Source organism: Pleurodeles waltl, chromosome 9 (assembly GCF_031143425.1).
Source record: "Pleurodeles waltl isolate 20211129_DDA chromosome 9, aPleWal1.hap1.20221129, whole genome shotgun sequence".
NCBI lineage: Eukaryota > Metazoa > Chordata > Amphibia > Caudata > Salamandridae > Pleurodeles > Pleurodeles waltl.
Genome location: NC_090448.1, coordinates 58,705,443 through 58,728,105, shown reverse-complemented (window position 1 = coordinate 58,728,105; position 22,663 = coordinate 58,705,443). Strand labels below are relative to the sequence as shown.

At 46.6% G+C, this 22,663-nt stretch overlaps 1 protein-coding gene across 1 annotated transcript in view; it reads left to right on the top strand.

Moving 5' to 3' along the window:
- The first annotated feature begins 5,997 nt into the window (after positions 1-5,997).
- The window catches only part of ALDH1L1 (aldehyde dehydrogenase 1 family member L1), a 165,806-nt gene continuing 149,140 nt past the window's right edge, over positions 5,998-22,663 (top strand). Inside the window, exon 1 of the mRNA XM_069206278.1 lies at positions 5,998-6,375. The gene's annotated coding sequence lies outside the window, so the exon portion shown is untranslated. The remainder of the gene's footprint in view (positions 6,376-22,663) is intronic.

Below are 22,663 nucleotides of genomic sequence, written 5' to 3'. Positions count from 1 at the left end.
CACTTTGTGCTTTTTTGGTGCTACTTCTACTTGTCATTTTGGTGTCCTTTTATTAAATGTTACTCTATTTTCTAATTCAGTTTGGAATTTTTATTGTTTTGCATTTTGACATTATTACTGTTTTGGTACTGAATAAATATTTTACACAATGCCCTAATTTAGGCCTGTTTGATCTGTGTAATACCTACCAGGAGTTTCAGCTCAGGTTAACTTAGTGACTTTGAGAATTCACCCACACATCAAATATTAATCCAATTTCTTACAATTGTGTACAATCAAGTGAAACATGGGCATACAAGATGACATTGGCTATCACACTACCAAGAATGAAAAATAAAACAATGTATCTGAGGCAAGAATAGAGGGCAAGCATGCTTGTAGTTCCAAGATGGACACAGCCAGCCTTCACACAGAAAACTCCCATCTTGTGTAGCACAATTACTGTATTCGAACAGACCCCATCATTCATCAGTCCGCCTGTGAACAACACATCTCACGCACACACACCCTTTATACACGTCCAAGACATATTAACTTAATAAAGTCATGGGATCTCGGTTAAGGGGCTGGACAAAACTTTTTTTGAGCAGAGCCAGTAGGCAGTCCCTGGACTGGAGTACATACAAAAAGGCCTGTGTCCCTGGTGGATATAGAGTTAGTCGTCTTATCTAGCCATAAAACCGACCATGTCTAAATTATGGAGCCTAATGCTCAACTTAAACTGCCAGCAATGCAGGAAAGATATGACCCAGTCTAATGTCATCAAGGTATCATTGTTTGCTATCCCAAACATGCAGACGGAGCCACCAATAACATTTTTTTAGGGTCGACCCATATCTGCACATGCAAACATATCCTATATTTTCACCAACACGATCTGAGTCTCTTGTTCGGGGCAGAATCTGGATGTAGAGTATCAAGCAAACCAGTTCCCTTTAAATAAATACCAGACATTTCTGACAACCGGGTTTCCTCTTAGATAGGATATGGATTTAAAATTCACTAGATTCAGGGTGGGGAGAAGGGGTTTTTAGGTCGAGAGCGCGCAAGCGCTCTGGCCTGTTGTAATCTATCTGTGGGCTTTTAACCACGGCCACCGCACGCCCATCGCTAGAGATCGTTCATGGGCTTGCCTTTCAAAAATTCTTTGTTATCATTGGTAAATGCTTTACATTTGTCCCTCCTTGTGACAGTTTTGTTACCGTCTTGGCCATCGAACCTGTTACATGGATAATTGCACATTTGTTGATACTTTTGACTGCGAGCGAACTTCTTTTTCCTTTTGTGTCTCTCCTTCGCGCTCATGTTCATGGCAGCCATGGTGCTTTGAATTGGCTCGCTTATGTCAACTGTTTTACTTTTCATTTTCAATTTATGTGGCAAGAAAAGACACACAGTCTAACTTGAGCAAACGCAAGACCCATTGCATTGCAAATGCTTGTTTAGGTTTGCAATTAATGGTGCCCGCTTGGCAGCGTCATTACCATCAAACTTTATGGAAGTGTTCTTCCTAAAACGTATCATGGCATTTGGATCAGCTGATCCTGGCTTTATCATGAGAAACAATGCACTTTTGTTAGGCGTTGAATAGGAAAAAATTTAAATTCCCCTACATGAGAAAAAAGACTCTCTTGCTCTGCATTTACGGTCATCATTTCTGACAATCCAGGGCAACCCCAAGACATGCCTTCTTACAAGGCGCCACCGGCTGATGTGGTCCCCATCCAATGCTAACATTAGGAGGCCGACTCCCTAACTGAAATTATCTCCGGGACTGTAGTGTCCCCAATGCGCTGCCTTCATATTTTTCCATCAATTGTCATTCCCTGTCATACACCAGAATCCGACTTCCCCGAGTCAGGCTATCCACGTGCCACTTTGACCCCTGCCAGTGTGGTCCACCGTTATGTTGCACTCACCTTTCTTCAACAAGTGGCTCTACCTGCTATGCAACGGTATCTGTACAATTCAGTGCTGGATTGTAGTGAGCAAGAACTCAGGGCACAACCTGGCGTTTCATCTTACAATCATCAGTGTTACACCTTCCAGAGCAGCAGACTTTTTCTTCTGGCGCAGAGGCAGTTTGTTTCGGGAAGGGTTGAAACTCTTTTTAGGGGGAGGCCATGTTTCCTAACAAGCCACAAGGTTTGCTGGCAGTACACCCACAAGTATCCAAGCAGTACTGTATTTTGAACTGGCAAGGTGTTTAAAAGCATTTGTTGGATTACAGCACCTTCACATATTGAAGGTGATTAGACTAAGCAGCAAACAATGTTGCAGTCAGTGATTCGTGTTAGATCTGACATCTTTTGGTGTGTTTCCCCTTCTGACCTCCTGTTTTTGTGATATGCTGGACAGGGTTCTTGCTGGTTTATTGTCTCTACGCACTTTAGTACTGCAGACCAGTGCTAAAGTGCAAGTGATCCCTATGTAAATTGTATTGGTGATTGGTTTTTCCATAATTGGCATATTTGATCGACTAGTAAGTCCCTAGTATAGTGCACTATATGTGCCCACAGCCTGTAAATCAAATACTACTAGTAGGCTTGCAGCACTGATTGTGCCACACACATGAGTAGCCTGTAAACATGTCTTCGACCTGCCACTGCAGTGTCTCAATGTGCAGTTGTAAACTTCCAACTCGACCTGGCAAGGGTACCTATTTGCCAGGCCCAAACCTTCCCTTTTACTACATGTAAGGCACCCCTATGGTAGGCCCTATGTAGCCCCATGGGCAGGGTGCAGCGTATTTAAAAGGTAGGACATGTACTGATGTGTGTGTGTTTTACATGTCATGATAGTGAAATACTGTCAAATTTGGTTTGGTTTTCACTATTGCAAGGCCTATCCCTCTCATAGGTTAACATTAGGACTGCCTTTAAATATCTTCTACGTGTAGTTTCCCATTGGGAGCAGATATAGATTTAGAGTTCCAGGTCTCTGAACTCACAATTTAAAAATATGTCTTTTGGTAAAGTTGTTTTTTAGATTGTCAGTTTGGAAATGCCACTTTAGAAAGTGTGTATTTTCTTGCTTAGCCTTTCTGTGCCTCTGCCTGCTTGTGTATTCCACGTCTGGGTCAGACTGACAGTTGGGCTGTTGTGAATTCCCTCTAGACAGTGACACAAAGGGAGATGGGGAGTGTCCTGCATATCCCAATGAGTCTCCTGGGCTAACGTGGGAAGGGAGGCGCTGACACCTGTACCTGAAAGGGCTGTGCCTGTCCTCACACAATGTAGTCTCCAACCCCCTGGTGTGTGTCTGGGGCAGGCCTGGGCAAGGCAGGATTGTGTCAACAGCAGAGACTTTCCTTTGGAGTTTGCCTACTTCCAAGGCAGAAAGGGGTATAAGTAGTGGACCCAAAACCTCAGGATGGTAGAACACTTCTGGATCAAGAGGAACCTCTGCCAAGGAGAAGAGCGGAAGAGCTGGAGGAGGAATACTGTCCCTTTGCTGTGTGTGCTTTTTGGGGGTTGGCCTTCAGTTGCTGCTTCTGCCTCAAAGAGGGCAAAGACTGGAGTTTGCTATCTATACTGCTTGTGAGGTTCTCCAAGGGCTTGGAGTAGAGCTTGCCTCCTGTTGGAAGTCTCAGGAACACCAAAGACTTCAGATTAATCTGCCTGCAGCACTGGGAACTGTGTGTTTTTTGTTGCAACAGAAGAAAAACCACTGCAACACCATCAACAAGGGCGCTGTCTGCACTGTGACCGCACCTCGCATTGCCCCACCTCGTACCGCAACCATGGTCTCAACGACGCGGCCACCGGACATCGTCACCTAGCTGCTGCTTGCACCGTGACGTGTGGGCCCTGCACTTCGCATCGCCTTGCTCACATCGCAGCCTTGGCATCACCGACGATGCTGTGCCATGCTGACACTGGCGCCGCTTTCTGCACTGTGGCCTATGGACACCACTCGTGAGGTACATGAAACACCGTCACGTCCTGCACCGCAGCCCCCGTCCACCAACGCCAGCACCATCGATTCCAGTGTTGTCAACAGGTGCCCCTGTCTGCACCATGACCCGTGGGCGTCGCATTGAGCCCGTCCTGCGTCGCACCGCTGCCTCGGGCATACCGACAACAGCGCTTCAGTAACAACACCGCCGCTGCCTGCACCGCGATCTGGAAACACCGCACATTGCACTGCCTCGCTTCAAACCGCTGCCCCAGTCTCACCGACGCCACAGGATGCTGTCACCGAGCCGCTGCCTCCACTGTGACTTGTAGGCACCGCATGTCGCCTTGTCCCGCTTTGCACCGCAGCTCCACTTCGTCATCAGCTAGAGTTCGATCTGCAACGTGTGTGACTTCAAGGCCCCGACGACCCCGGCACCAACCTCCGGAACCGACGCCAGCGACGCCGCAGTCCAGAGCTCATTGCGAGGATCACGACTCCCTACATTTCTATGGTACTGTTGGCGAGTCTTCCCGACACTGTAGCTGGGCAGCCTGACCTGTAGGATTTGTTGTTCACGACACGTACAGCCCCAGCCCCAGACAGAGCTATTGACATCAAGGAACTGTATTTTTTAGTAATTCTTGCAAAATTCATATATTTATCACTGTATATTTCTTGTTTTGGTCTTGTTTATGCAGATAAATATTGGTTATTTTTCTAAAACTGGTTTGGTGTCCTGTTGTAGTGTTTTCACTGTATTACTGTGTGTTATGTGCAAATGCTTTGCACATTGCATCTGAGATAAGCTTGACTGCGTGTGCCAAGCTAGAGTGAGGGTCCCTACTTGGACAGGGTGCAAACCGACTGCCATCTAGAGACCGCATTCCTAACAATTCCTTAAACAGCAATTGACCATTCAAGGCACAAAGTTGGATTTGTTTGGTGGGCACGAAGTTGCATTTCACTGTACAATACTTTTCGGTTCTAAAGTGAATTAGATAAAGTCAAATGTAACCCTATGTTTGCATTTCTCTTATGTGGATGTTTCTTCCCTCTCAAAGGGTATCCACAATTCAAGAAAGGATTTGATATGGGTCCTGTTCAGCCTACGAGGCCAGTTGTGTACTTTCTAGGACTGTTTGGACTTATACCTGTTCTTGATGCCTTAGACATGTTTTAAAATGGAATTACTCAAGTGGGATTTGCGTCTTGACTGAAATCAAAGCTAAAGAGACATGAATGGCCAAGTATGCCTCAGTACTGAGGTGGTAGATGCATTGCAGTGGTTGAAGAACTTGGATCGCCTTCCAAGGTGGGGACGCTTCCTTCCCCAAAGGTCACTTTGGTAACAAAGGGTTCCCTGCTGTGGGGAGGGGTCATATTCTTCAATGCTCTACCGTCTTTTCAATAAAGGAGGCTCCATAGCAATGTTTTGGAGCTGAGGATGACCAGGTGGAGGACTTTCTTTCGCCAGCAACAATGCTGCACTGGGCTAACCGCCACCAGTAGGAGTTGGCCTGAAGCCGCGGTAGGATGGGCGCAGGACCTGCCCACAGTCAAGGGATGGCGCAGCTTTCATGCGCGATATGGATTGCGCTGCTAAACACAGCTTGGAAATTTCAGTGGTATATCGATTTTTATTCCTAACCATGACTGCAGTTCATCAGTGATTTTTAGGCAAATTTCACAGGTTCTTTAAACATACTTTGAGATGTTATAACCATTACATAACTTCATTTTAATCTGTTTTTTTTCAGTGAATGTTGATTGGGCGTCATCGTGTGGTAGCCAGATGGGTAACTGGGCAGTGACATATATTTTTATGAATTGCACGGAAGACTGATTTGTGACTTAGATATCCATGTGTACGCGCAGTGAGTTGTGGTAATAAAAGGCGAGCCCCTTTTATTCCAAAAAGTTTGTACAGTAAGAGAACAGGTTTGACAAAAAAAGAAAGTTGAGAAACAATTGGCAGAATATGGAAGGAAGAAACTTTTTAAAAGTTTAGCGGTCATTGAAAGACGCGCGATGTTGACGTGTTTGGGGAAGTCAATGTGCTGTGTCATGGCTGGGGTTGGGGTACCACTTGTAGAAGCAGATCACGTGGCGCTTTTCCAGCATGACGGCTGCCCCAGTTTTAACCTAGCACTGGGCGTCGCCAAAGCACAGGGAGTAGCTGTGGGTGTGGCACTGCCGTGTAGCCAGTGAAAGTGCCGCTCTGCCCCCTCCGGAGCCCCAGGGCACGCTCACGTGTCACATGCATGACGTCATTAGGCCTCATTACAGCGCTTGTGTTCCCCAAGGCACGTAACAGAAAGTTGGCTCCAGTGTTTTGGGCAGCTGAGCTCCTCCTCCCGCCCCTCCCAGAGCAGGTCTTCAGGGCTGCGGAAGAGAAGGGAGCAGCAGCGCGTGGACGTGCTCTGTGCGAGGCTCGCGACCGGTCCTGCCTGTCCTGCAGCAGCGCGTACATACCTGGTAAGTGGAAACACATGGGCAGCTGTTAATGTGTGAGGCGTCCCCTGTGCTCCCGTGGGGTCTGCTGGGGACGGCGAACTCCTTCCTGGCTGCTGCTGGAAGAGCTTAAGTGGAGCTGAAAATAGCCTGTTGATATGGATCACACACAGCCGACAGGAGAGTGCATGTCCTGCTGCAGTCTGCCTAGTGCAAGGGATCAGAGACTTACCCTGGCAACTGTGAGAGCATGTCCTGCTGCAGTCTGCCTAGTGCAAGGGATCAGAGACTTACCCTGGCAACTGTGAGAGCATGTCCTGCTGCAGTCTGCCTAGTGCAAGGGATCAGAGACATACCCTGGCAGCTGTGAGAGCATGTCCTGCTGCAGTCTGCCTAGTGCAAGGGATCAGAGACCTACCCTGGCAGCTGTGAGAGCATGTCCTGCTGCAGTCTGCCTAGTGCAAGGGATCAGAGACTTACCCTGGCAACTGTGAGAGCATGTCCTGCTGCAGTCTGCCTAGTGCAAGGGATCAGAGACCTCCCCTGGCAGCTGTGAGAGCATGTCCTGCAGCAGCCAGCCTAGTGCAAGAGATCAGAGACGTACCCTGGCAGCTGTTGAGTGCATGTTCTTTAGCAGGTATCCTAGTGCAAGGAGGATCACAGACCTACCCTGGGAGCCATGAGTGCATGCCCTGCTGCAGCCTGCCTAGTGCAAGGGATCACAGACATACCCAAGCAAGAGTGCGATCATGTCCTGATGAGCCCTGTCTAGTGCAAGGAGGGAACACAAACCTACACTGGCAGCTGTGAGTGTATGTCCTGATGCAGTCCGCCTGGTGTAAGGGATCAGAGACCTACCCTGGCAGCTGTGAGAGCATGTCCTGCTGCAGCCAGCCTAGTGCAAGAGATCAGAGACCTACCCTGGCAGCTGTGAGAGCATGTCCTAGCGCAGTCTGCCTAGTGCAAGGGATCAGAGACCTACCCTGGCAGCTGTGAGAGCATGTCCTGCTGCAGTCTGCCTAGTGCAAGGGATCAGAGACCTCCCCTGGCAGCTGTGAGAGCATGTCCTGCAGCAGCCAGCCTAGTGCAAGAGATCAGAGACCTACCCTGGCAGCTGTGAGAGCATGTCCTGCTGCAGTCTGCCTAGTGCAAGGGTTCAGAGACCTACCCTGGCAGCTGTGAGAGCATGTCCTGCTGCTGCCAGCCTAGTGCAAGAGATCAGAGACCTACCCTGGCAGCTGTGAGAGCATGTCCTGCTGCTGCCAGCCTAGTGCAAGTGATCAGAGACCTACCCTGGCAGCTGTTGAGTGCATGTCCTTTAGCAGCTATCCTAGTGCAAGGAGGGATCACAGACCTACACTAGCAGCAGTGAGTGTACGTTCTACTGCAGCCTGCCTAGTGCAGGGGATCACAGACCTACCCTGGCAGGAGTGCGATCGTGTCCTGATGAGCCCTGCCTAGTGCAAGGAGGGATCACACACCTACCCTGGCACCTGTGAGTATACGTTCTGCTGCAGCCTGCCTAGTGCAAGTGATCAGAGACCTACCCTGGTAGCTGTTGAGTGCATGTCCTTCAGCAGCTATCCTAGTGCAAGGAGGGATCACAGACCTACCCTGGGAACCCTGAGTGCATGCCCTGCTGAAGCCTGCCTAGTGCCAGTGATAAGAGACCTACTCTGGCAGCTGTGAGAGCATGTCCTGCAGCAGCTATCCTAGTAGAAGGAGGGATCATAGACCTACCCCGGCAGCCCTGAGTGCATGCCCTGCTGCAGCCTGCCTAATGCAAAAAGGGATCACAGACATGCCCTGGCAGCTGTTGAGTGCATGTCCTGCTGCAGCCAGACTAGTGCCGGGGATCAGAGACCTATCCTTGGCAGTTCTGCGTACATGTCCTGCAGCAGCCAACCCTGGCACCCCTGAGTGCAAGTCCTGCTGCAGCCAGCCTAGTGCAAGGGATCAAAGACCTACCCTGGCAGCCCTGAATGTATGTCCTGCTGCCGCCAGCCTAGTGCAAGGGACCACAGACCTACCCGAGCATCCGTCTAGGGCAAGGGGGATCACACACCTACCCTGGCAGCAGTGAGAGCATGTCCTGCAGCAACTATCCTTCTGCAAGGGAGGTGTGAACTCATGTACTGCTGAACCCTGCCCAGTGCAAGAAGGAATCACAGACCTACCATAGCAGCTGTGAGTGCATGTACTGTTGCAGCCTTCCTAGTGCAAGAAGAAACAGAAACCCACCCAGGAGTGGATGTGTCCTGCAGTAAGATGGCTATTGCAAGCATGGATTGCAAACCCAGGCAAAATGAATACATGTCCTGGGGCTTCATACTTAGTGGAAAACGAGTCATAGACCAGGTGATGCAAGTGAGTTTATCTGTTGCTGCATCCTACCTGGTGCAAAAAGACATCACAGACTAGACTAGAACTAGTGCACGAATGGATCACGGATACATACAGGCAACAGGCGAATATCCTACTGCACTCTGAAGTGGAACGAGGCATACCAGACACAGGGTCAAACACAGATGAGTGCATGTGCTGCTGAACTCATCCTAAGCACAAGAGTTCACAGACCCTGGCAGCAGTAATGCTTTAGCTTCTGCTGTGAAATGTGGAATTCACTGGGCACATCTTTTAAAAGTCCCTAACACTGACAGTGCACCTCCCTTTATTTTATTCTGTAACTTTTAGAGTAAAACGTAGTCAACATAGGGGCATGGTGGCGCTTCCGTCACACTAACTATACGCCTTATGCCGATGACATGCTGGCATGCCCGCTCCTTTTAGGTCCGTGATCTTTGTGCCTGCATTCCTTCGGGGTGCCAGCTTCTGGACTGTGCACTCCTCTTTAAGGTCAATGGCCTACTGTTCTATGCACCCCGCTTTAGGGGCCAGACTTCTGGATGGTGCAGATCCTTTTAAGGAGAACCACCTGAACTCTGCATGCATGTTCAAGGACAATAGCCTCTTCTCTGCACCTGTCTGTAGGGTCTGATCTGCTGGAGGGTGCAGATATTTAAAGGTGACTCACCTACTCAATCAATCAGTGCTTGTATAGCGCAACTACTCACCCGCTAGGATCTCAAGGCGCAGGGTGGTTCACTCATCTTTAATGTCTATGACTTACTTGTCTGTGCACTCCCCTGCAGGGTTCGATCTGCTTGATGGTGCAGACATTTAAAGGTGACCCATTTGCTGAATGGTTCACTCATCCTTAATGTCTATGACGTACTTGTCTGTGCACCTCTCTGCAGGATCCGACCTGCTTGATGGTGCTGTCGTTTATAAGATTACTCTCTTGCGGGGAGGTGCACTCCAAGGTAAGACCTTACATGCTGCTTGGTGCAGTCCTCCTTCAGTTTCCCCAGCTGGATGATGCACTCCTGTCAAGATCCCATCTGCCGGATGGTGCACTCCACTGCAGGCTTCACCTGCTGAATGGTGCACTCCTGTCAATGTCCCATCTGCTGGATGGTGCACTCCACTGCAGGCTTCACCTGCTGGATGATGCACTCCTGTCAATGTCCCATCAGCTGGATGGTGCACATCACTGCTGAATGATCTGTCCCTCTTAAAGTCCCATCTGCTGGAAGGTGCACTCCTGTCAAAGGCTCATCTGCTGGATGATGCACATCAGTGCAGACTTCCCCTGCTGGATGATCTACCCATCTTAAGGGCAAATCCATGGGATGGTGCACTCCACTGCAGGCATCACCTGCTGGATGATGCACTCCTGTCAATGTCCCATCTGTTGGATGGTGCACTCCACTGCAGGCTTCACCTGCTGGATGATGCACTCCTGTCAATGTCCCATCTGCTGGATGGTGTACTCCACTGCAGGCTCCACCTGTTGGATTATGCACCCCTGTCAATGTCCCATCTGCTGGATGGTGCACATCACTGCTGACTTCATCTGCTGGATGATCTGTCCCTCTTAAAGTCCCTTCTGCTGGATGATGCACTCCTGTCAAAGGCTCATCCGCTGAATGATGCACTCCTGTCAAAGGCTCATCTGCTGGATGATGCACATCAGTGCAGACTTCCCCTGCTGGATGATCTACCCATCCTAAGGGCAAATCCGCGGGATGGTGCACTCCACTTCAGGCTTCACCTGCTGGATGATGCACTCCTGTCAAGGTCCCATCTGCTGGATGGTGCACTCCACTGCAGACTCCACCTACCGGAGGGTGCACTCCTGTCAAAGTCCCATCTGCTGGATGGTGCACTTCTATCAAGGTACCATCTGCTGGATTGTGCACTCCTCCCATGACCCCATTTGGTGGATGGTGCACATCACTGCTGGCTTCATCCGCTAGATGTTCTAACCATCTTAAGGTCCAGTCTGCTGGATGGTGCACTCTAATGCAGGTTTCACCTGCTGGGTGATGCACTCCACTGCAGGTTTCACCTGCTGGGTGATGCACTCCACTGCAGGTTTCACCTGCTGGATGATGCACTCCACTGCAGGTTTCACCTGCTGGATGATGCACTCCACTGCAGGCTTCACCTGCTTCATGATCTACCCCTCTCAAGGTCCCATCTGCTGGATGGTGCACATCACTGCAGACTTCACCTCTACCCTTCTTAATGTCTCATCTGCTGTTTGGTGCACATCACTGCAGACTTCACCATTACCATTCTTAATGTCCCATCTGCTAGATGGTGCACTCCTGTCAAGGTACCACCATCTGGATTATGCACTCCTGTCAAAGTCCCATCTGCTGGATATTGCACATCACTGCTGACTTCATCTGATGAATGATCTACCCATCTTAAGGTCAAATCTGCTGGATGGTGCACTCTACTGCTTGCTTCACCTACTGGATGGTGCACTACCGTCAAGGTCCCATCTTCTGGACGGTGTGCTCTACTGCCGGCTTCACCTGCTGGATTTTCTACCCCTCTTAAGGTCCCATGTGCTGGATGGTGCACTCCTGCCTAGGTACCACCTGCTGAATGGTGCACATCACTGCTGACTTCATCCGCTGGATGTTCTACCCATCTTAAGGTCCAGTCTGCTGGATGGTGCACTCCACTGCAGGTTTCACCTGCTGAATGGTGCACTCCACTGCAGGCTTCCCCTGCATCATGATCTACCCCTCTCAAGATCCCATCTCCTGGATGATGGACTCCTGTCAAGGTCCCATCTGCTGGTTGGTGCACTCCTGTCAAGGAACCACCGGCTGGATGATGCACTCCTGTCAAATGCTCTTCTGCCCGATGGTGCACATCACTGCAGACTTCTCCTGCTGGATGATCTACCCATCTTAAGGTCAAACCTGCTGATTGGTGCACTCTACTGCTTGCATCAGCACCTGGAATATTGCACACCTGTCAAGGTACCACCTGCTGGATGATGCACATCACTGCAGACTTTATCTGCTGAATGATCTACCCCTCTTAAGGTCCCATCTGCTGGAAGGTGCACTCCACTGCAGTTTTCACCTGCTGGATGGTGCACTTCTGTCAAGGTCCCATCTGCTGGATGGTGCACTCCAACGCAGGCTTCATCTGCTGGATGATGTACGCCTCCTAGGGTCCTATCTCCTGGATTGTGCTGTGCACCGTATGGTCCCACTTGCCGGATGATGCCCTCCTCTAGGATCCCACATGCTGGAGGAGCCATTCCTTTTTGGGTCTCGCCTGCAGAGTGGTGACCTTCTCTTAAGGTCCTACCTGCTGGATGTACACACCTCTTTGAGATGACACTTAGACGCTTGTGCACCCCTCTTTAAGCTCTGGGCCATCCTGGTTTGTACACGTTTGGAGTCAATGCATTACGGGATCGTGCACCCTTCTTTTAACACCTCATCTTGCTGGACTGCACATTCTTCTTTGAAGAAGTGGGTAACCTATTGAAAGATCCAACTGGGATCAGTGGCGTAGGGGTAGTGTTCTTAGGAAAAGGTGCGAGGCGATGGGATGTGAGTAATAGCATTTGATCCAAAAGTTGTAATAACTCTCAGGGGGCGCAGTGCAGCTCCCGCCGTGGCACACTCCAGGAAACGTTACGTATCTCAGGAAGATACAAATTGGAACCCCTATTTTTCCATCAGAAAAAAGGGCAACTTTCTGTTGAAGTGGGAGCAGAACTCCAGTGCTCTGCTTGATGCTTCGTGTCTCCCCTGTACCCCTCTCCAAACCAAAGCCCCCTCGGCTAAGCACGTTTTACATAAATATATGGATGTTGAGCCCTTGAAAACCACCAGTTCCTATTGGACTGGAATCTAGGGGTTGCAAAACCAGTTGAAAGTAGGGTTGGGGAGGGTGCCAGCGGGCAGGCGCCCTCGGCTAGGTTTCTTACTGATGACATCTGGCATATCTCGCGCTGACAGCGCCCAATAACGCGTTTAAGCCTATTGGCTGCAATAAATGGGCTCTGGCTGCAGATAGCGCGTTGTCTTTCCTGCGGGACACTGCTGGCCATGAAAAGCCCCTCACTGTGCACGTAGATGATGTTGTGGAGCCGGCGTCCTTTGGGGCGGTATTTGCATAAAGCATTCTGATTGGGCAAGCCCCCAGTGGGCTGGTTTGAAGCCCATTCCTCATTGGCGCACTCTTTAATCTTCTGTCGCGTCACTGGGGTGAGATCACGCCAGGGCCAGTCCCACCCTGACAGGGCTGGATTGCCTGAGTTAACGTTTAGCCCTTTACGGTGTAACCCAGCACCCTGTTTACTTTAGCAAATAGCATGTATGACTTCATGTTCTGAATTTCAGAGGAGCTTTGGAGGGCGGTGGAATCTTCATGCCCTCCCCTCACTGCTCAGTGTGAATAGTTGAAAACAGGGAGCTAGGAGATTTGTGTATTTAAGAAAGTGGCTCAAAAGACAGTGAAAAAAATGATGGGATCATCCTTAAATGAAGGGCAGCTCTTCGAAAAGTGAGTTTCCTGCATCTGTTGTGCTGGAATAACTTTCAGGGTGAGGGTGCTGTCGTCAGTGTTACGTCGATAAAGTCGTAGTGTTTGTGAAAAATTACAGCATCACACTAAAAACAAGTGTAGGAAATGAGCCACGTTCATTCAGCAGGAGAGTGGAAAGGGTATGCTGTGGTGGTGCACTTTGGAGAACACCGTCACACATATATTACTACTCATTGCTGTGGTAGCGCAGTCATTTACAGACTGTTTATTTTCTTTTTACGTGGTCACTAACTTTGCAGCGGCACACAGTTTTACTGATATATTTCACACAAATGATAATTTGTGGAAAAAGGGGTTTCACAAATATTTATCATTTGTGCATCACCAAATAAAGTGCTTTGATTTGTTTTGATCGTATTAAAATCCGCGCTTCCCTCAGACTGCAGCATTACAAAATAAGGGCTTTATTTGTGCTTCGTTCACTGCAGATATATTTTGAATAATTTGTTATATTCATTTACAGATATTTACATTTTGTTCAGTGTTTAAAAATTTTGATCTTACAGCCTTTCTTTTAATACTCCCTGCACCTTAGCAAGATTGTCACATATTTCGCTTTAAAAAATGCTCACACATTGCAGTCAGAGAAAGAAAACATCAATCTCCATGTTAAAAGGGTTAGCAGCACTTTGACAGGAGGCACAACCTGACCTCAGTCTTTGAAGGCACAGCAGGTATGGCAAAGTGAAAACAAAATTTAAAGGCCCCTTTTTTGCTTATTCATTATCTGAGCTCCATTCCAGCACCTATGTATTGGATATTCATCTGTAAATCACGATAGACTGTGATAGTGTGTAAAAAGCCGATTTAATAAGACATTTTTTATTTTGTTTTTGTTGCTTCCACAAATACATATCCTGCAGCAGTGCCTTATAGACTAGAATCCAAAGGCTTCGCTGATACAGTAGAAAATTTAACAAGCCATCCAGCCTTAAAGCTTCCCACATTGCTAAAACAACAATTATTTAACTTTATCTCAGACCCTTAACAAACAGTTGTCTAATTGCTCTAATGTCGGGATTACTCATTGATAATCTTCATTAATCTGATTCCATATTTCTCGTCCCATTACATACAATTTATTGTCATGAGGAGTGATCTCACAATAGTCACCCAAGCACTTCCCCATAGCAGTGCTTCATTTGTGCTTGTTATTTCCGGTGCTGAGTATTGGCACTTATTTTTGAGGGCCGGGGCTTATTCTTCTGCCTCAAGCATTTGCTGTGAGCAAAAGAGACACATGGGAAAGACGGAGGAAGGGAAAAACGAAAAAGCGTCACAATGGGAGAAAGCAGAAAGCTGAAGGAGTGAGCTGAAGGGGCAGGGAGTGGCTTTATATGGATTGAAGAGGCCCAAGATGGCTTCAGGATTACGCTGCCTCAGTATTCTGTGTTCCCACATTTAATTGCAGCAGCCACGTGTTTCAGAGAAGGGCTGTGGGTACCGGCACCTTTTTATTCACAAATTAGGCACTGCCCCATAGTGGTTGCCCCCCTTAAGTATTAAAGGGGAGCATTACATACACATGCTCTATAGTTATATATTTCAAAAACATTCCCTGCAGAGAAAGGGTGGTAGGAAGGGAACCTAAGTAATGAGACAATGACTATGGAATCAGAGTAATGAAATTAACGTAAATTACCCCCTCATTCTGTACCTCGCCCCTTAGCATTTGCAAGAATGCTAAAGTAAGCAAAAAATAATACAGTTGACAGAATTCATGCAACACACACATTTTAATAAAGTAGAATACTTGAATCTATTAAGTTACTGCAGCTTTACAAAACCTTCACATTTAGGACAGCCTCTCCAAAGTTCATCTAAGAACCCTGGGCTAAATTAAGTCTATGTAAATCAAGAAACATAGATTGCCTTACGTCAGTGTAGAACAAATGTGAGTGAAGGAGACACCACCCCTTTCTGCTGATGAGGCAGTCATCCTCTTTAGACAAGACTGAGCTGAACCTGAAAGCTGAAGACCAGCATTAAAATATGATATTGTAATCACCTCCTTGCTCCATCGACTCAGAGTTGAACGAAAGATTTTCCCCGCTTATTGGCCTGTCCAAAGTTCACAAAAAGGGATCTCATTTTCTGAAATCTCCTGAACTGGAAATCTACATGATGACTGCTCTAGCTACAGCTAAGCAATTCTCAGAAGAAAGGAGAACAGGAAGAATTACCCAGTGAGACCTGTAAAAGACCAAGTTTACTTTTGGAACAATTTGTAGATTGAGTCTTAAAACAATACGGACCTCAAAAATCTTAAAATAGAGAAGATTACAATTTAAAACAGATAATTTTCCAAATATTCTTGCACTGAAAATAGCCACCAAAACACCACCCTAAAGGTCAAACATTTCAGAGACATTTCAACCAGAGGCTCAAAGGGAGGACCTTGTAATGTCTTTAAAACCAGAAGCAAATCCAAAGCTGAAAATTGATTTCTTACTCTAGGCCTCAACAGCTCAAAACCTTTGAAAAGCTTTGAAGTCCAATTCTCCGTATTAGTTAAAACACCCCATGAAGATCGGAAAGCACTAATAGCTTCTCATTGTACTGTTAGTGTAGAAATGAACCAACCCTTATCAAAACCATCTTGCAAAAATTGCAATATCATCTGTGTTTCTCCAGCAGTCTGAAAGGGAAGGCCAATGATGGTCATACGCCTTACAAGTGGACAGCCTTCTAGAAGCCTGGATAGATTCTGCGACAGACACATACAAATCTAGCTTTGTACGCTGCCCCCTCTCAATCTCCAAACCGCTATCCTCAACTTCTGGAAGCAACAAAGAAGTAGCCAAGGAGGGAAAATTGGCCTTGGAGAGAGAGAGAGAGAGGAGGAAAACTGTCTGGTCAATCAACATCCGCTTCAGCAGAGGAAACCAATGTCTCCAAGGCCATAGCGGACACATCAGTATCATATTTGCTTTTTACCTGTGAATTCTTGCGATTAGACAACGGATCAGAGGAATCAGTGGAAATGCATACAGAAGGACACTCGGCCAGTGACAAGTTAACACACACACCCCTGGTGCCAGAGAATCCCTGAATCTCTCTAAAAAGGGGAAGCAAAGTAAGATCCACACACATATCTAGTAAACATTCATATTTGCTGGCTAGTGCTTCAAAACTCCATATCAAATCTGTTTTTGGCTCTCTACACTGACCCTCTTTCATTTGATATATCTTACTGACTGCTGCATAAACCCCCTAAGCATTCAACAACCTCCACCCACAAAAGTATAATCAACCAATCCTGATCACCTCTCATAGTGTGTTATTAGCATAGATGCACTGCTACAACCCCACAACACCTCTCCCTTTCTGAGTGGTACTGAAACAGTTCTGAGTGGCGAGGTGCTAGTCAGTGGTTTCACCTATTCAGCATCATAGGATTTAAAATCCTGGAGCTACTTAACGAGCAAATGTGCAAATGAGTCAAACATTTTCCACTGAAGAATGTGTTAGAAGGGTGGGAATCTCCTAGTCTTAACAACTCGCCCTAGCACAGCATTTGCTAAGGCGCAAAATTGCTCAACATATGTCACAAATATTAATTGCATAATAGTTCCTGAGTTGTAGAAGTTAATCTAAGTGCAAATGGAAAGCTAGAACAGTGGCATTTGAGGAGGCTTTGCCGCTATCGGGTAAAGTGCATGTGTCTAGGTATTCAGGTGGCTGTGACTTTCCTCATCTTCGGGTGTTCATATCGGTCCCAGTATTGTATTATCACTGAATTCACACTGGTTACTATTATTTCCACAGTACAGTTTGGCCAGTGCCCTTGATGCTGACTTTCAGATGAATGCCCTCAGATTCTGTCTGGATCCTGTTTATTTCTCAATAATGTTTGCACCTATGATTGGCACAGCATAATAAGTGGGCAGCGATGCTCATACGTTTGTATTCAAGATACTGATTGCTTTACATGACTGTCTATTGTAACTATGATTTACTGCTTTTATATTAGTTAGGATTCTTGTGTGCTGATTTACCCAAAGGATGGGTAAATGAATGTTTCATTGATTTTTTTAGATGGAGGTGGCAGGCCAGTCAGAGATAGCCAGCCTATGTTTGTTTCCAGCTTATTATAAGACACAAGTTGTAAACTAGCAGGCAGAATTCTTCTGCTGATGCATCATTTTTTTCTAAATCCTAGATTCCTTGGGGTGAAAGAAAAGAGAGGCGGCAAGCACCAACTCTGATTGTACAGTATTACCTGCCATTTCTAAATAACCACCATAGGAGTAGCTCACAGATCTCTTAAAAGTCTATAGTTACCGGTCTCTCTTCCACCATCCGGCCATTTAATGTCTTCCACTCAACCCAGCCCTGCTTGTGCCAACTATAACTTTCAGTCCACCAACAGTAAGGAGAGTAACCCCTCTCAAAGGGTGCAGGGTTAAAGGCCAATAACTCCCCTTTAAAAACAATGATTCTAGATCAGTTTAATACAAAAACACCTACTCAGTAATATTATGTATTCAAATAAGAACAGTTGTCTCTAGTTTACAAACCTACACACTCCCCAGCTGAAACCTCTTTTTGAAAAAAAGTCACACAGCCATATTTGTCTTATGAATCTGTAAGCAAAACTGTCTAAAATAACTATTGTAAGTGGTGCATGTCCCTTGGCCATGTTATGGCATCCTCAAACCATGTCATTCAGGTGTGCCTTTTCTTCCTTACCATTTTAACCATCACTCAGTTCTATTTTTGTAACTCCAAATGCCACCTTCCCCCTACCATAATTTCCCTCATTGATATTATCCTTTGCCATCAACCCCATTAGGCTTGCTCATTTTTAAATAATATATTTCATTTGTTTTTTTCGTCAGTAAAAACAATACTAAAACAATAACTTCCCCAGTAGTATTCTCTGGATCATAAACCCCCCCCCCAGCTGTTACATGGTTGTGTGTATTATTCTGGTCCTAATCCCCATGGGTAAGAGTGGTTGTACATGGCTTGCTCGATTTTCTTGTAAATTTGTTGGGGCAGGGAGAGCAGAGGGTCTGATTTGAAGCAGTGGGTAATAGGGTTGGGACATCAGTAGGTGTGTGTCGTCCCCTGATCCCTGGGATTGTAGGTGTAAATACTCCCGGGGGAGAGGGGTGGGAACAGGTTCAGTTTTGATCATCCTTTCCCCTCCCTCTCTGTCACCCTTCCACCCCATTTCTCATCATATTTTTCGGGGCATTCTCAATCACTGTACAACTCCATGACCATGCATAGGTACATGCCCATCTCCCACTCCCTTATTGTGGAGGTATCGCACTTCTGCGCTATTTCCAGTTTAGCCACCACATATCCCAAATTTATCAACAGTTTCTTGTAGCTGGTGATGCCTGTATTCTATGGTGGAGTCCATGACGTCCTTCTCCCTTTTGGTCCTTCACCCCTTTTGTGATCAGCTGCCATTATTTTTGGATCTTGGGCAAGTGCCACATAACGTGAAAAAAGGTAACCTTTTGTCCACAGTTGCTCTGGCAGTCATCCTTTGCGATCCTGCCCATTTTATATAATAAGGTTCTACTGTAGTACACTCGATGCAGTGTTTTAAGTTGGATGAGTTTGTAGTCTTACTTTTATGTCCACAGCTCTCGGAATTCTCACTGCGTCTCACCAGTCCTCATCATTTAAGACTCCAATTTCATTTCACCGTTTTCCTTCAACTTCATTTAGGGCCTGATTTCGATCTTGGCGGCGGGGAATATTCCGTCACAAACGAGACTGATATGCCATCTGCCGTATTATGATCCCATGATATCCTATGGAGATCCTATAGGCGGACAGTATATTCCGCCACGTTTATGACGGAGTATTCCATCCGCCAATATCTAAATCAGTCTTTTTGCGTATAAGCCATTAGTGTGCTGTAAATATGTGATATGTCCTTGGTGGGGAGTCGTCCTTTGCAATGGGGAGTCCTCTGTGGTCTCCTCATGTGCCTCAGTGCTGGCTTGTAGGGCATGTCTTAGTTGTAAGTACTCAAATGTTTGAGATGCGGTCATCTCATATTCCTTCTACAAGTGCTCAAATGGGACTGCCACATTTGCATCCCATACATCATCGAATGAGGATATGCCATTTTGTCCCATTTCATGAAACCTATTAGGTTCACTTTTTGCCTGTAGTTGTATCCCCACCCATAGGAGTGTCTTGGGATTGAATATGCTGTTCCCCTTCATTTCTCTTGTCAGTGTTCACCATGTGTGGATTATTGTGCTTTTGGAGGGAGGCAGTGTGTCTTCCAGTTTTTCCCCATTCGGGACATGCATATTTCCCTTTTCCTCCAAACTTGGATCTTTCTCGCATATGCGCAGGTTCTTCCATTGGGGTGTATGCCCAGTCATTTACTATGCCGATCTGCGTGGCTTCATGAATGCCCTGATGTTGGGGAGTCCAATTGCCCCTTCACATGTAGGAAGTTATAGGGTGGTTAATGCAATCTGGGGTGTGCCTCCCACCCACAATAATGTCCTAATGAACTGTTCACTTTTGTCAAATAAGGGAATAGCTATTCCGTGAGGGCGATTGTAGTATTCTTCTAATTCTAGGCAGGGCACTCATCTTAAAGAGTGCCACCTTCCTGAGTAGCGTGATAGGTAGATGGCGTTGGCGTTGGCGTGTTGTGTTTGTGTCTAAGTTGCTCAGTAACTGACTTAGATTATCTTTGTAGTGTTTTTTTCTTCCCCATCTTGTGATATCTAGAGTCCCAGACATTTGAAGTGCTTGGTCTCCATCCTCAATGGCATTGGCAGTTTTTTCCAGGCTGCCATCTTCCCTTTGGGAACACAATTTTTTTTTTTAAAGTTAATGCTTGATCCGATATAGGTCTGACAGACATCAATTAATTTTCTGAGTCTTTATAACAGCTATATAAAGCAGTGTGTCATTCGCATATAGGAAGATTCCCTTCTCCCATCCCTACTGCAATGCCCATCCTCATTATGTGAGCATTCATGCACATCCATCCCGCCAGCGGTTCGACTGCCAGGGTAAGTAAATAGCATGAATGATGGGGGACAACCCTCTTATGACCTCTCCAAATTGAAAACGTCTGCAAGTGTGTTCCATTTACTATTTTCTTTTTCAAGGGCTAACGTGTTTAGGGTGTTTAGGAGCCGTATCCAGGATGTAAATCAGGGTCCTATCCCCATTGTTTGAGGATAGTGAGAAGAAAAGTCCATTCTATGGATTTGAAACCTTTGTTCACATACAGTGACATTACCACTGTCAGTTTGTATAATTTCAGTGTCAAAGCAATATTGCTGTATAATCGTCCCAGGTTTAATTTGGTCCATTGCTGTGACATGAATCCTGTTTGGTCTAGGTAGATTAGGCTGGTTTTCATGGTCCCTAGCATAACGGGCAGTACTTTGGCCAATATTTTTATGTCAGCATTGAGCAGGGAAATAGGTTGATAGGACCCACAGCAATCCCTAGGCTTCTCATCTTCAAGTAAAAATGCAGTTGTTGCAGTCCTTACCTTAGATCCTTATGTTTCTTACTGTGGTATGTTTGCATGTACATGTTGTGTAGTAGTTAGTCACTTTTTGTAGGCATCTTATTTTTTTTTTTTTTTTTAAACTAGTTATAAACAGTTTGGTTCAGGGCCTTACCGGTCTGCAGTTGCGTCAATGCTTGCCCTATCTCGTCCTCTGTCAGTTCCCCTTATCTAATATAAGACTCTGGGCTCAAGTTAGTGGTTGCATGGGGCAGTTCTCAACAAAACATTCTTGTTCCGATGGGTTGTGATTGTATCTGGACTGGTAGAAGGAGTGTAAGGATTTTGCTGATGTTTCGACTGCTATTTCACATGCCACCTGGGAGTTCTGGCTTCCCTAATCTGTCGTTGGGCCTATTCTCTTCTGTTCAGCCAAGCCAGCAGTTTTACTGTTTTGTCCCCCAGTTCGTATAGGCACTTCTGCCTGATCAGGTGTGCCTTTTTTTAACCTCGTTGGTGAGTGTGGTCCTATTTTTCTCTCTTTTGTCGCTGTCCCATCTGTGGTTGTAGTGTGTGCTCCTTTTCCAACTGCCTTAGCTCTTGTTCTAATTCCCCAAACAATTTCTTCCTAACAGCGCTTTCCCCTACTTCTCCTGAGACAATCGCCCTCGTAACGTCGCTTTGTAAGCTTCCCATAGTGTGTCACGTTTTCAGCAACATTACCTCTCTGCGGCTATGCTGAGGCTCTTGACCAGTGTGGGGTTAGTCTATCGCCACATCGCCATGCTCTGGTTTCCCATCCCATTGTCACCAACAGGGGGGGAATGAACTTATATCCCCTGTGCCCTGCTAATGTGAACTGTCTCAAGTGTGAGCATGGTGTAAAGAAATAATCTATTCACGAGTGGGGCTCGTGTGCGCCAGAGTAGAAGGAGATTTGCTGCTTCTTCAGGTGTAATGTTCTCCATACATCTACCATCCACATTGCTTGAAGGAGTGCGGTATTCGGTGTCTGTCAGCTGCTAGTTTTCTCCAAATGTGAGTGTGCTACCATGTTGACATTTTGCCAAGTACTGTCAGGGCCAGTGGTAAGTCACCAAGGATTTGTGTCAGCAATTGCAGTGTGTCTTTCTCAAGGCCCGGTGGAACATCTACATTTATCAGTAGGTGTTCCCTCCCCTCCTATTCCCCCAACACAATAGTGTACCATCCATTGTTAACCATTCATGTTTGTGAGGGGTGGAAATTAAATGATTTCCTGAGCAGCATGAGCCTGTTATGTACCCAGAGTGTCTTAGCACCCTGTATTTCCCCCTTCCCATACCTTCACAATTCGTTCCTGTTAGGTGTGTCTCCTGTAGGAACACTAGATCACCTTTGCATTGTTGCAAGACTTTAGACACTAGAGCTCTCTTAATTTTATTTGTCAGCCCATTCACACTCCACTTCACGAATGTCAATGCACCTGCCATGGTCTTTTTTATCCTTCTTTCCACTCACACATGTTCCCATCCATCCCTGGGCGGTCATGTATTTTCATAGCGGTTACCCATTTCACTGGGTTTGTACAAATCAAAACAAACTCCCAACCAACCTACTTTACCATGCAGCGTTTTTTTAACTCGCCTCTCCCCAATGCATGGTATGTCCATCACCCCAACAACATAAATAGTGCTTTACCGAGGTATGATATACATTCTCCAGCTGGATATAGCACCCTTCTTTTCTCCACCTTCACCTCTCTGTATAAATCAGGTACAATTAATCTGGTTACCCTAGTAAAGTCGTTATAAACTTAAACATATTCCATTTAGCAGCTGTATCTTGTTTCTCAGGGGGGCTAGGAGAAGTTGGATCAGGCTTTCAAAGGCACAGTCTTCTTTTACTCAAGCCCATGTGCTTTCTGGAGCGTTAAAAATAAGGATTTACCTT